Source organism: Vipera berus, assembly GCF_964194415.1.
Source record: "Vipera berus genome assembly, chromosome: 8".
Taxonomy (NCBI): Eukaryota; Metazoa; Chordata; class Lepidosauria; order Squamata; family Viperidae; genus Vipera; species Vipera berus.
Window position 1 is genome coordinate 13,840,624 of NC_138211.1, and position 9,394 is coordinate 13,850,017.

Genomic DNA, 9,394 nt, shown 5'->3' on the forward strand with positions numbered 1-9,394 from the left:
AGAGAGAGAGAGAGAGAGAGAGAGAGAGAGAGATGGGGGGAAGAGGAAAGAGAGAGAGGAGAGGGAGAGAGAGAGAGAGGAGAGAGAGAGATGGGGGGAAGAGAAAGAGAGAGAGAGAGAGAGAGAGAGAGAGAGAGAGAGAGAGAGATGGGGGGAAGAGAAAGAGAGAGAGAGAGAGAGAGAGAGAGAGAGAGAGAGAGATGGGGGGAAGAGAAAGAGAGAGAGAGAGAGAGAGAGAGAGATGGGGGAAGAGAAAGAGAGAGAGAGAGAGAGAGAGAGAGATGGGGGGAAGAGAAAGAGAGAGAGAGAGAGAGAGAGAGAGAGAGAGAGAGAGAGAGAGAGAGAGAGATGGGGGAAGAGAAAGAGAGAGAGAGAGAGAGAGAGAGAGAGAGAGAGAGATGGGGGAAGAGAAAGAGAGAGAGAGAGAGAGAGAGAGAGAGAGAGAGAGAGAGATGGGGGGAAGAGAAAGAGAGAGAGAGAGAGAGAGAGAGAGAGAGAGATGGGGGGAAGAGAAAGAGAGAGAGAGAGAGAGAGAGAGAGAGAGAGAGATGGGGGGAAGAGAAAGAGAGAGAGAGAGAGAGAGAGAGAGAGAGAGAGAGAGAGAGAGAGAGAGAGATGGGGGAAGAGAAAGAGAGAGAGAGAGAGAGAGAGAGAGAGAGAGATGGGGGGAAGAGAAAGAGAGAGAGAGAGAGAGAGAGAGAGAGAGAGAGAGAGAGAAGAGAGAGAGAGAGCAACAGCACTGGATGTATTTGTTCTCTGTAGTTGTTGCTTGGCTTTCAAAGAGCACAGTGCAAAAGAAAAACATGTTTCAAGTGCAGTAAATCCTCAAGATGCTCGAACGTTATGTATCTAAGTCTTGACATGGGTAGAAACACATTTTCTTCAAGACTGGATCTCTTAATTTGGTTATCTTTAAGAGAGAGGCAGAAGAATAAAAGGTTTCCCCCCCCACCTGAAAGCATCATTAAATAGGTACGCTAAAAAGGGGAAATAGCTCAATGTACTTTAAATGTTGGTGGACATTTTTTCCAATGTTACCCTTCCCCCACTTCTGATCAGTTCCTAGTTGTAATCTTGACCTTGCTTTTTCTGCCTCTTTTAAGCTGTTGTCCAGTCTGACGTATTAAGGAGCACAGCAGCTCGCGTGGTTAGGACACCAGGTTGGAGGTCAGCAAGGTTGTGTTTGAGACCCAAGTGCTGCCATGGGGCAGGGTGAGCTCCTGTCTTTTGCTCCACCTCCTGCCGGAGCAGGGATATCACCGGCTAATCCTTTCAACCTGGATGGTGCTTCTGATATGAGTGCGATGCGATCTGCCGTGTTCACATGGCATGAGAGAGCAGCCAATTTTATTTCGCCGGTCTCATTTTCATTCTTATTGGGATTAAAGTATTCTGCTGCCATACTAAGACTTAATTTTTTTTTATGGGGAGCATAATTGAGTTCAGTAATTTTGAATTCTATGATGCCTCATCCACTTTCGGTCAATTAAACTTCCTCGTCCAAGTGAACCCATCAGAAGCGTTAGAAATGCCTATTCCTGCAACTCCATGTGATGGAGACATGGTTGGGGTTTACCCATCATAATGAACCATAATGAAGCTTTCCTGGTTTTGGGTTAGCAGGTTGTATGAACCATAGCTTATGTCTTGACGTGCTGTGGATTGTTTAATCGGGTTATGTAAACCCATCTGAAATTCAGGTCTCTGACTCATTTTGATCCCTGTGCTTTGAGGTGGTTCTCTGGTTTTAGGAATGGTTCTTACTTCTGGAACAAATGCAAGCTTCCCTTTTCAGGGAAAGTAGAAAGCTTTGATGTTAACATTTAGGAAGGCTTTGTTTTGTTTTTGGAAAACATTTGCTTTTCTCTCTTCCCTTTGTTAATACAGTTTATTTTTGATTCCATATCAATTTGTTCTGAGCCCTGTAAGGCAGCTCCTTCTATTAGATTAATATGTTACTGTTATGAAAACAGACAGATCCAGGAATTACATTATGATTCTGTTAATGTAACCTCACAATAAAGTAGAATTAGTTCATTTGAACATGCATCCTGTCTGGAATCTCTTGCAAGTAAGGCTGACATCAGTCTTGCAAGCCTGAAAATACATTTCTCCCCCATTGCTTTTATATCCCAAGAAAGAAGCCAGAATCTACAAACATCTTTGTAGATGTTTGCAATGCCCACATTCCTGCTACAGGCTAAGCTGACTCTTCTCTGACTGTTCTCCTGGCTGCCACCCTTTGTCTCCCAAGGTCATTCCCACATAACATCACAATCTCAATCAACCAATGAGGTAGGAATGCAAGCCTTTGGATACCTGTTGGAATTCAGACCCATTTCCCTCAATGCCACTTATTTCTGAATAAACACCTATAAAATAATGCTGTGCGATTTCTTAAAATTCAGTTGACTTTCTAGTTCAAAGCCATCTGAAATGTGTGAGCTTTTATTTGATGGCCTCAATAAATTGTGTCCTTGCTTATCTCTATGGTAAAGGTAAAAGTAAAGGTTCCCCCGCACATGCGTGCTAGTCATTTCCAACTCTAGGGGCCGGTGCTCATCTCCGTTTCAAAGCCGAAGAGCCAGCGCTTGTCCGAGGACATCTCCGTGGTCATGTGGCCGGCATGACTAGACGCCAAAGGCGCACGGAATGCTGCTACCTTCCCACCATAGTGATCCCTATTTTTCTACTTGCATTTTTTACATGCTTTAGAACTGCTAGGTTGGCAGAAGCTGGGATGAGTAACAGGCGCTCACTCTGCTACAAGGCACTCAGGATTCGACCCGCCAAACTGCTGACCTTCTGATCGACAAGCTCAGCGTCCTAACCCACTGAGCCACTGTGTCCCTTATCTTATCTCTACCCTAGGATTAATCCACAGTGGTTTTCAGTTTAAAAAGAATAATACAAGTCCAGTTGAAAGACAGATCGTGACATAGCCAACCAAGTGCCAGCACCAACATTGGATTCTACCACAGCCAATTACAAACAATTGCTGGGGGAATCTGTGGAATCACCGTGCATGTATTCAAAAATATGCAAATGAAGAAATTTAATCTGATGCTTTAGGTGGCTGGCTATGAGAAGTAATAGGGACTCTGGCAACCAAATTGAATGGTTCAGCAATTTCACCTCTGATGCTTGTTCCCTGGCGAGCCATATTTCTCAATCTGACAAGACTGTATTAATAGCAGCTTCCCAAACTGAAGGTAAATACAGTATAAATTGTCCCTTCAGCATGCTACCTTTCTTTGGTGGCATTGAAAAATGAATTTTAACATTCTATGACCTTCTGTGAGCAGGGCTGTTGTCCTCTTAGATGTTGAAGGACAGGATGGATGAGATGCCTGTGGAAATAAGACCTAGGATGATCTTATAAATAATGAACAGAAGGACTCCCATCAAATAAATTTCCTGGGGTGTTTGAAACTAGACTCGATAATAAAAGGTCTCTGTTTATGAGATCACAACATTCAATTCTTTATGTGATTAAAATGAACCATGAAAGAGCCGTGGTGGAGCAGTGGTTAGAATGCAGTATTGCAGGCTAATTCTGCAGAGTGCCAGCAGTTCGATTCTCACTGGCTCAAGGTTGACTCAGTCTTCCATCCTTCCGAGGTCAGTACAATGAGGACCCAGATTGTTGGGGGCAATAGGCTGACTCTGTAAAACTGCTTAGAGAGGGCTGTAAAGCACTGTGAAGTGGAATGCTAAGTGCTATTGCTGTGAACCTGCTGGGAATTTTACATTTGTTCTTTCCCAGCCGTCTGTAATGTAGATTTTTATGTGCATTATCATCCTTCAGAGATTGTTCAAAATTAAACTATCCCTATTCCCTATTCTTTTTAAATACAGTTTTAATTTGAATTCAGGGGAGAATGACTTTTTCTTAACTATACAATTTTGTGCAAAGATTTGAGCTGAGAAGGGTAGTGTTTGTTCTACACCAGTTGATGGTTGCCAGTCTCCATCCATTTTCACGAAGATGTGTGTGTGTGTGGGGATGCTATTAAAATCCATCAGTTTATTGACATTGCAGAGGGATTGACACCTAATCTGACAGTACCTGAGAAACTGCCTGGCTTTCTATTTTTCAAACTGAAGCCCTTCCATTATTATCCGTACATATTTGGTGGTGAGTGAAGGATGAAAGCAAGTTGATAACCTGTAGCCAGAAAATTTGTCTCCTTTGGAATTGAGTTAATTTGTGGAGCAAATAAAGAAAGCATTTCTACCATCTGCTCATTACAGGTTTCAATGCTGAAGACTTTATTCTTGTTCCAATATATCTGGCAGCAGTGAAATCCAAGGCTATCTTCCAGAATAGAATGGAAAATGCATAGGAGCAATTAAAAGATGATTAAAACGAGTCTGAATCACTGGAGGGCATTAGTGCTATATTCAACTACCCTTGAAATTCAAGCCCTAAACAGTTAAACACTAGGCTGTAGGTTGCCTAATTATCTCCACCCTGCACATTTTTAAATGACATGGCTTGAGCAGAGGCCAAGAGAAGACTTGGCCTGGTCCAGTGCTAGCTATGCCACCAAGGAAGGCTATTCAGATACTAGGCTTTGGTGTAATAGTGTTCTTCTCCATCTGGCTGCATTTGCACACTGCAATAATCCAAATTCTTCTTTTGCAAAATGCTTTGGATGAATTCTGCACATCACTATCCCATCATTGTGTAACTACATGTCTATAAATCAATAAAACTCATCTATAGGAAAATATAACAAGAAATATCTCTAAACTCTAATCTCTTCTCCTTCCCTTGAAGTTTGATTTAGAGAGGAACAAGAGGCAATCATGGAGATATCAATGTATCATCTCAAAGGCACCCCACTTTAAATCTCTGTGTTCTAGACTGGGTTTTAGATGGGGATGAGCCTGGTTGTCACCATAGAGGGCTTCAATTTAATTATTACTTTTTCAATAGCTGAGGACTGCAGGGACCAATATAATGGTGTCACATAAACACCAGAAGTTACAGACTAGAATATTTCTTTTTTGGAGACAGAAGGTCTTTGGCAGAATTGTCCATCAAACTATATATCTCTTTTTTTCTTTAATTTCCAACCAAAAAATATCAGAAGTTGTGTCATGTCATGCTATGTTGGATTCTAAGTCAGTTCTGATGACAACATGAATTTCCTTGGCAATGTTTTTTGGAAATGGACTACTAATATCTTCTTCCAGTTGCTTTTTGACTTCTCAGTCAAGGGAAAGAGAGCATAACTCATGGTCCAAGTTTACCTGGTTGGCTTAAATGACTAAGGAAAGACAGGAACACAGGTTTCCCCATTACTAATCCAACACCTTTAACTGCAACATCAAATTAGCTCTCCAGAGAGAAATTTCACCATAGTATTGCAGTAACAAACTATCAAATATTTGTGATGAATGTGGTCAATCTCAGCCCCTTGCCAAAAATGGTTTTCAGGGTGGTCTATGTTTATGTTTATGTTTATGTTTTATTTAATTTATATACCGCCCTTCTCCCTGGGGACTCAGGGCGGTTCACAGGGCATATAAATAAAAATACAATACTATACAAAAGTTAAAACAAAGATTAAATCAGTGCCCAATTAAAAAACAATAATGCAATCTAAAATGACAATTTAAAACACAGCTCCCCCATCAGGCCAGACCGGCCAATTCAAACAAATGGGTCTTCAGACCACGACGGAAAGTTCGGAGGTCCGATGCCGTCCGGAGCTCCACCGGCAGTTGGTTCCACAAAGCCGGGGCACCCACAGAGAAGGCTCTCCCCCTGGGGGCCGCCAGTCGACATTCCCTGACCGGAGGCACCCTGAGGAGGCCCTCTCTGTGGGAACGCACAGGGCGGAGGGGAGTTGAAGCCGGCAGCAGGTGGTCCCCGAGGTACCCCGGACCCATGCCATGTAGGGACTTAAAGATCATAACTAAGACCTTGAACCTCACCCGGAAGACAACTGGTAACCAATGCAGCTCGCGGAGCAAAGGTGTAACATGGGAGTACCGGGAAACTCCCAAGACAACTCTCGCGGCCGCATTCTGTACCAGTTGGAGCCTCCGAGTGGTCTTCAAGGGAAGCCCCATGTAGAGAGCATTACAGTAGTCAAGGCGAGAGGTCACGAGCGCATGAGTGACCGTGCACAGGGCATCCCGGTCCAGATAGGGCCGCAACTGGCGCACCAGGCGAACCTGGGCAAAAGCCCCCCTAGTCACGGCCACTACATGATCTTCTAGGGTAAGCCGTGAATCTAGGAGGACTCCCAAGTTGCGAGCCCTATCCACGGGGGGTAAGAGCTCACCCCCCATAGAAAGAGATGGAACATCTTGAATGTCCCGGGATGCCGGAATGCACAGCCACTCAGTCTTGTCAGGGTTGAGCTGAAGTCTGTTCCTCCCCATCCAGACCCGAACCGCCTCCAGGCAACGGGACATCACAGCGAGGGCATCACTGGGGTGGTTTGGGGTCGAAAAGAAAAGTTGGGTATCATCGGCATATTGATGATACCCAACTCCAAAACCACGAATGATCTCACCCAGCGGTTTCATGTAGATGTTGAACAGGAGAGGCGAGAGAACCGACCCCTGAGGAACTCCACAAACGAGAGACCTCGGGGCCGATCTCTGCCCCCCTGCCAACACCGACTGCGAACGTCCCAGGAGATAGGAGGAGAACCACCGAAGAACCGTGCCTCCCACTCCCAATCCCCTGAGACGCCGCAGCAAGATACCATGGTCGATGGTATCGAAAGCCGCCGAGAGGTCTAATAGGACTAGGACAGAGGAATATCCCCTGTCCCGAGCCCTCCAGAGATCATTCACCAGAGCGACCAATGCCGTCTCCGTGCTGTACCCGGGCCTGAAACCCGATTGGTAGGGGTCCAGATAATCCGCTTCATCCAGGACCAGAGGGAGCTGATGCGCCACCACACTCTCAACAACCTTCGCAAGAAAGCGAAGGTTGGAGACTGGACGAAAGTTGTTCAACACAGCTGGGTCCAAGGCAGGCTTCTTGAGGAGAGGTCTCACCACCGCCTCCTTCAAGACGGTGGGGAAATAACCCTCACTCAAAGAAGCAGATATAACCGCCTGGAGCCAGCCTCGTGTCCTCTCCCTAGCTGCATAAACCAGCCAGGAAGGGCACGGGTCCAACAAACATGTGGAGGAGCTCAGCCTCCCCATAATCCTGTCCACTTCATCAGGGGTCACAGAATCAAACTCTTCCCAGATAACATTGACAAGACCGTCCGTGTCCTGATCGCCTGACTCTGCCCAGCTGGAGTCCAAACCGGTCCGAATCCGAGCGATTTTATCCGACAGATGTTGACTAAATTCCTCGGCACGACCCTGCAAGGGATCCTCCCTCACCTCCTGATTAAGAAGTGAGCGAGTCACCCTAAACAGGGCGGCCGGGCGATTATCTGCGGACGCAATGAGGGTAGAGAAGTAATTACACCTCGCCACCCTCATCGCTGCGAGATAAGACCTAATATAGGTTCTTAACCACAACCGGTCGGGTTCGGATCGGCTCGACCTCCAACAGCTCTCTAGGCCCCGTTTCCGACGCTTCATCTCCCGGAGCTCCGCGGAGAACCATGGAGCTCGCTGGGATCTGCGCCGGGTCAGGGGCCGCAAGGGTACAACCCGGTCAAGTGCCTCAGTGGCTGCCCTTTCCCAGGTTTCCACTAAGGCATCCGCCGAGCTGTGAGCAATGGAGGCAGGTGGGGACCCCAGCGCCGCTTGGAATCTATCAGGATCCATTAAGCGTCTGGGGCGGTACCATCTAATTGGTTCCGTATCCCCACGGCGGGGGGTGGCAAAACGGAAGACCATCCGCAGGAGATGATGATCGGTCCATGACAGGGGCATAATAAATGGAGAGCCCCCACCAAGATCATCCAACCACCGTCTAGATAAAAAAATCAGGTCAAGAGTGTGGCCTCCCTCATGAGTTGGTTCAGAAATTACTTGCGTCAGGTCCATGGCCGTCATGGAAGCCATGAACTCCCGAGCTAGCTCAGATGAGCCTCCCAGGGATGGTAGATTGAAGTCTCCCAAAACTATAAGTTTGGGAAACTCAACCACCAACCCTGAGAGGATATCAAGCAGCTCGGGCAGGGCTGCCGCTGTACGACTAGGCGAAATGTACGTCAGCAGCAAACCCAACTGCGCCCCAGAACCAAATCTCACAAAGAGAGACTCACACCCGACTATCTGAGAAACGGTGGTCTCCCGCGGACATAAGGTCTCCCTAATAATAACCGCCACTCCCCCACCCCTACCTTGAGCTCTTGGCCGGTGCAGCACCCGGAAGCCTGGTGGGCAGATGTCAACCAAAGGGACCCCACCCTCTGGGCCCAACCAGGTCTCCGTGATGCAGGCCAGGTCCGCATGCTCACCCTCAACTAAATCCCTAACGAGGGGAGCTTTGTTAACCACGGACCTGGCATTCAGATACACCAGCCGGAGCTCAGGAGGCTGCACATCCTCGCTCCCGGAACCTCGGGGAAGAAGCAGAGGGTCGGAGCGCCTCACCGCTTGCAAGTAGCGGAGATGGCCCTCCCGGTAGCGATACGGCCCCCTGTCTATCCGCCTGCTGCCATTCCCCGTCGTGGGAATTGGTAATCCCACGACCCGCTCGTGAGCTCCGGAGACAGCGACACCCCGTTCTCCCGCCGCGCGGTCAGACCCAAGTCCGGCCTGAACCATGGTTGATTGGCCACCCCCCAAGGCCAGACAACCCTTATCACCCACCCCCCTCCCTAACCCTATAAAAAATCTAGATAAAAAAATGATCAGAGGCCTTCTGTTAACTTTATATTGACGGCCCCTGCCCCTGCCCGGCCATCTCTCAGGGTCCCAAAACTCGGGCCCGTCATCGAGGTTAAAGGTGTCTAAAGAGGCGGGTCGCACCCAGGAGAGGGGGGCTCCCCTGAGGGCACACAAATCCGTGCTAGTATATTTCCGCATAAGTCTAGTAAGTCCAGGAAAGGCGTCCCATTAGTGGGAGGATCGAAGCATAAAGACAGATATCTTGGTCCCCACCCAACTTCACTGCCACTCAGTTGGGTGCCCCCAGAGACAGGCCACCCCCCGCCCTCTCACGACGGGTTGCAACTCTGTTCCTGGAGGTGGGCCAGATATCCTCTGGGTAGGCAACCCCATAGAGCTCTCACCTCCATGGGGTCGCAGATGGAAAAAGTCAAGCCACTCTCCCACCGTGGCCGATACCCAGTTATGTCCCAAAATCCAAGGGGAGAGGGGGAAGGTAGGCAGACAAGATGATAAGTATATATGTCCATATGTCCGAGACAAAAGGGCAAGCAGGCCAGGGTAGTGAAGATGGTCCAAATTGCGAACATCGCTGCAAAAGCAGTCCAAAGGCGGTGGGGGAACC